At 53.1% G+C, this 6000-nt stretch overlaps 1 protein-coding gene across 4 annotated transcripts in view; it reads right to left on the reverse strand.

Annotated features, from left to right (window-relative positions):
• The window catches only part of celf5a (cugbp, Elav-like family member 5a), a 243271-nt gene that overhangs the window by 100803 nt on the left and 136468 nt on the right, over positions 1 to 6000 (reverse strand). The gene's annotated exons all lie outside the window — the stretch shown is intronic.

A 6000-nucleotide genomic window follows, 5' to 3' on the forward strand; every position in this document is an offset into this window, starting at 1 on the left:
CTTCTTACATCACTGCCTGCCTTTTAGGGGCCGTTACGTGTGGCTAGTTTTATTTTTTTTAATCTTAATTTCAAAGGTTGTTAAAGCTGATTAAACGGACTTCAATTGCTTTTACGGTTCAGAGAAATGTTCCTCCTCTCACTCCATAAATAATAACTGCCATTTCCCAGCACTCTCTTGCCATAAGGTGAGAAATACGCGAAGGCTTTCGCAAATCGTCTTTTCATCGCCCGTGATTTGGAAGAACGCTCCGGGAAACGATGGGGATCGGGAAGGCGAGACCTTTTTAAGGGGAGTGGACTCCTGTGCATTTTCACGCTTTTATTCTGACAGGTTGGAACCGGAGGAGGTTACAGGTAGAGACGGGGTCGCGGTACAGGAAGTGCCTCGGCGGCGACTCGAACCCCTGCCCGCCTGCGGTCGGCGACGCGTGCTTTCTCCCGGGAGACGGCCGTCTTTAATGGGCCCTGCCGGTCAGTGAGGCGGTTTGGGGCCCCAGAGGGGCCGCGTATAAATATTGTTTACGACGGATCACGAGAGGGGATTCAGGCGAGAAACGGGATTTTTTTTAACGCGCGACCCGACTCCTGGCCCAGCCAGCGGATTAGCGGCTCGCTGTCCCCCGGGGAACGCGAGCCCCGCCCGTTTCAGCGGCTGCGTTTGTGCCCACACAGGCACATTATCTGCCTAATCGAGAGTTTTATTTTCTCTAAAGGAAATAAAGATATACACTTCTCTCTCCCCCTCTGTTAAGGCGGTGGGCTGCCGCCGTACGAGACCGTCGGAGGGGGGGGAACGATGATTGCTCCGTGGCGGTGCTGTTCTGTCATGGCTGGGGTAAGTCTTCGGTGATATTCATGCGTTTCAGCTGTCTGATTGCCCGCGAGTTGCGTTCCTCACCCAGAGAAAAAAAAAACACACAGAACAGATGCCAAACTTGACGAGTACAAGCGGCAAACATGTAAATGCCCAACCCGCCCCCCCCAACCCCCACCCCGCCCGCACCCCCCCTAAACCCCGCACCCCACATTGTTATTTCTTTGTCAAACACTTGTAGCAATCTGTTCTGTTTACTCCATTGTTGTCACATCTCAATGATTCTCCAGTTTTTTTTTTCTCTCCTCCTTTCGCTTATTTTCTTTTTCCCGCCGTCCTTCAGACGGGCGGCGGAGGCGAGCGCGAACGCTAGCCGGAACGCGCCGGAACGCGCCGGGACCTGAGGCCCGCGGCCTTGGGGGGGGGGGGGGGGGCGCGCGGTCCAGCCGGCGAGATGGGCAATTGAGCGGACTCCATTTTATCCGTGCGAGGGAGAGAGAGAGAGAGAGAGAGAGAGAGAGGGAGAGAGAGAGAGAGAGGGAGGGAGGGAGAGAAGGAGAGAGGGAGGGAGGGAGAGAGAGAGGGAGAGAGGGAGGGAGAGAGGGAGAGGGAGGGAAGGAGAGAGGGAGGGAGGAAGAGAAGGAGAGGGAGGGAGGGAGAGAGAGAGGGAGGGAGAGAGGGAGAGAGGGAGGGAGAGAGGGAGAGAGGGAGGGAGAGAGAGGGAGAGAGAGAGGGAGGGAGAGAGAGGGAGAGAGAGATCGAGGGGGAGAGGGAGGGAGAGAGGGTAGAGAGAGAGGGAGGGAGAGAGGGAGAGAGAGAGAGAGGGAGAGAGGGAGGGAGGGAGGCCTGGTCCGGGATGGCAGACTCTGTGTCTAATCCTGGACTCGCGGCGCACAGCGGCCGGGTGTGCCAGCCAAAGCCTCTCTGCACGGGGACCTGGCGGACATGTTCTTCTGGCCCCGGGACGTGCCGGGGATCTGGGCAGACGGAGGCGGCCTTCGCCCCCGGTGGGCCGGGCGTTAACGGCACCGGGGGGGGGGGAGAGGAGGGGGGGGGGGTGTGAAAGCGTACGCGAGCCGGACTCTATTTCCGGAAAGAGAGGACGTAAAAAAGAGATTAAAAAAGCGCTTAAAGCCGATTACACCCCGGGCGGGCGCTGAGAGGGCTCGGAGGAGACATCCCGCGGCCCCCGGAAAAGACACGCCGAAGGCCCCCGCGCCCCGCAGACGGCCGTCATCGCCCCTGCGCGTGAGATAAAATCAATCCCCTTCACACGGAGAGGGGGGGCGCACACACGAGGGAGCGCTACGCGCCCGGGACCGGTCCCGCCGTGTCTCCCCCCTCCCCTCGCGCCGATACAGAGGCGGGGCCGTCATCCTAACGGGACCCCCGTGGCGGTAGACCGGGGCTAGCTCGCTCTCTCCGACTAGCCGACTCGTCGTAACCCTGAGGGTCAAAGGGCACGAGTAAGCGTGACCGCGGGGTGGACTCTTAGCCGTTTATGTGCGCGGTTCGTCTTTTCAACAAAACTGCCAACTTCCGACTGATTGCGGTGTGTGGGCTGACAGCTTCGTGTCAATGTGCCATTGCCTAGCAACCGGCCTTTTGTGCTTATAGATTTAGCTACGAGAGAACAGGCACTTTAAAACAAGCGAAATACCATGTACAGTCAACAATTAATGAAAAATACAAAGCAAGCTGTCCAGCTGTGTCATCTTATGTAATGGGGTTTTCGTACAATGCTGTGAAAACACCATTTTGTACGGCAAAGAATCTTGTATTTAGACTGAAAATCTTATTCCACTTTCACTTGCTAAATTAGACCAAAGGATTGCCAATGAGGTGAGAGTTTCTCATTTCAAGATTTGCCAAAGACAATTTCACTTATGAAGCAAAATATCACTAAAAAAGTAAGCTTATACTTTCTACTTAAAAAGAAGAATAATAAAAATAGATTTTTAGTCTTATTACAGGACTAAAACACTTGCCCCGACAGACATTTTGTAGTGTGACATGTTACAAGCTAAACATGTGAAAGACATTATATAAAAATGTAATTTCAGTTTTACGACTCAAAATATTGCTGAATTCCTAGACAGTTTTTGGAAAGCCCATTACAGTGTAAATGTCGTATTGACCTTTCCACTGCACACCACTATCATTAACAATTAATGCAATATTTTTACGAGCACATCACGTTTTCTAATTATTTTAACAGAAATTATTTTTCGGCAAATGTGTTTCAGGTACGAGTTGCTTCCAGACAGCATAACGGATTACGTTTAATAACAATTTTTAATTCGATTTTCATTAATGGTGATGTAGTTTTTTTCAATTATGTCTACTGTTGATTGTGATTGTTATCAAACATCTAGAAGCCTTCGTAAAGTGATGTCTCTTAACAGCAATCAGGCAGCACACTGTGGGTCATCAGAAACAAAATGGACGCCAATGATATTAATTGAAACCGACATTGAGCCAATCGGGTGGCAGAGGTTATGTCTCTGCTGAAAAGTAATGCGAAGAGAAACCCTAAGTAACCAATCAGGTTATTTTCCGTTGCCTTTAGAAACCCTCCGATAGCAGGTCCGTGTGGACGGGACTCCTGGCAGCTTCTCAGGTGCCTTTCAATCGACTTCTGAGAACAGGTGCGCCGACCTCTACTCCTCTTAATGAGATTAATTAGAAGTAATTAGGACCGGCAGTGGAAGGAGAGCCCGGAACCTGCACACAGACCCCCCCCCCTCCCTCCCCTCCCCTCCCCGGAGAAACGGAGCTGTCCATCCCTGGTGTCGTCTTACGGGCGGGGGAAACGTAATTAAGATCTCAGCACCGGGTTCTGTGGCACAGAGGGGGGGCAGGGAGGGTGTGTGTGCGTGTGGGGGGGGGGGGAGGGTTTGTGACGTGTCCGGGAGGTGGGGTGGCGGAGGCAAGCCGTTGGAGATAAATCGGGCCGGTTCTGTTTTCTTTGGGTCCGTGTAAAGTTTGGTTTGTATTTTACATTTGTTCAGAATTTCTTGGTTTAGTTTTTTCCACATGCTTGGTTGGGATAGTTTGTGTGTGTTTGTGTGTGTGTGTGTGTGTGAGACCATGTGTAATGGTAAGAGGATCAAGGAGTTTTTTGGCCTGTTTAAGTCTTTTGTAACTTGACGTTTTCATTAAGTAGCATGAAAACTAAAGCTAATGCTTAACAATAATGTTCCATGAATCGGCATGAAGTCATGTAGTTTTAATGAACTACTACTGAGAACTTCATCTGTACAGCTCTGTTCATGTATTTGTACATCATGAATTCATGTTAACAACTTCATCAGTTGCTAATGTATAAACACCATTTAGTCATGTAAATGACTGGGACCCGGAAGGTCGGTGGTTCAATCCCCGGTGTAGCCACGATAAGATCTACACAGCTGTTGGGCCCTTGAGCAGGGCCCTTAACCCCACATCGCTCCAGGGGGATTGTCTCCTGCTTAGCCTAATCAGCTGTAAGTCGCTTTGGATAAAAGCGTCAGCTATTATCATTTTATTAATGAATGTATTTGTACATGATGAATTCATGTCAACAGCTGCATTAGTTAATGCCAGCTCGTGGACCGTATTGTAAAGTGTGAGCACAGTAGACCAGGGGCCGGACCCCCGGGGCAGAACGGCCCCTCTCCTGCCTCAGAGCGCCGTGTTTGATGGCCCCAGCGGCACGGCTCCCAGCTGTTCATTCAGAGTGATGTGTGACCGGGGCCCGCCTCCCTGCCCGGCCCCGTTCGGGGGGCCGAACGCCGCCGGCGTGGCCTGGGGAGCCCTAAAAGCCCCGGCCGCCCGCCGGCCCATAAAGAGACAGCTGAGTGTCATTGTTAATGCGAACACACACCACCACAATGGCAAAATCAATGGGGCTTTATGGGGCATCAATCCTGACCGGCACAAGGTCTGCTTGTCTAGCGCTCCACTGTTTGAGCCTTGGGTTTCGGCCGTGCCGCGAATGACGAGGAACCTCCCCACCCCCCCGCTAACGCTAACGCTAACGCTCTCCATCCGTCTCTCCGGGCCGCCGCGGCCTCTGGTGATCACCCGCTGTAACGGCGGGCGGGGCGAGAGGGGGCTGTGATGTGTCCCCGGAGCGGGGAGGAGGGGTATTAAGGTAGGGCGGAGAGACAGACGTGCGGTCGAGGTAGCAAACGTTAGCCAGTGTTAGCACCAACCCTAACCCACGTTCGCTAACGTTCGGCATCGTATTCATTAGCGTCGTTAGCTAACGTTAGCTAACAGTTTGAAAAGGTAGCGCGCGGCAAACAAAATGGCTGCTGATGGGGAACCGCAGAGTCGACTATTATTTGGCTGTTATAATACACTTTAATCAATGTAATATGTGTTCTTACCCTAAGAAATAAATCACAGGTAAGCAACAAATCAGCTAGCTGACTAATTTATATAAAAAAGGCGTTGGCGGCTAATTGTAAAGTTGATTTAAGATCGTTCAACAGTAACTGTTCGCTTTAAACATAGTTCGCTGTCTCGAACGCACGTCTGGAAGAAGGGACGACATCTGTATCCGACCTTTCACCTCTGAGTCAAATCGCGGAGACTCGATTTTGCGCGGCGCTTCTCAAAACGCCGTTCCGTTGCTGAGAAACCGGCCGAGGCGCGCACGCTCTCCGCCGGGCTCCGCGGGAAGCCGGCACCTGAGACGCGGGCTCCGGAAAGAGCCGGAAACGCGGCTCGCGCCCCCTTTGCTCGGGGATTACTCCCGGCTTCCTGTTTCGCGCGAGACCTACAGCAAGCGAATGAGGGGGAACGAGCGGAGGGGCGGGAGACGGGGTTCGAGGCCGAGGGAGACAAGGGCGGCCGCTAATCTTATCGATTGTTTGGCGGGCTGCTTCCGCGCGCGCTCCGCCGTACCCAACCCCGCTAACCGCTAGCGCTTCTGCACAGACACCTAGCCTTGACAAAAGTAGTTAGCGGGGTGGGTTGGTGAGTGTGTGTGTGTGTGTGTGTGTGTGGGGGGGGGGGGGCTGGCTAATGACTTTTTAATTTACAGCGAGACGGCAGCGCGCTTGGCAGGGAGGCTCAGCGAGGGGGGGGGCGGGGCGGAGGGGGGGGAGGGGGTCGTACACACCCCGCACACTCCAGTAACACCAGCTCCTTAATTAAAATGAATACTCCCAGCATCCATCAGAGAGGAACCGAGAG

The sequence above is a fragment of the Conger conger genome, chromosome 4 (genome assembly GCF_963514075.1).
Source record: "Conger conger chromosome 4, fConCon1.1, whole genome shotgun sequence".
NCBI classification, from domain to species: Eukaryota; Metazoa; Chordata; class Actinopteri; order Anguilliformes; family Congridae; genus Conger; species Conger conger.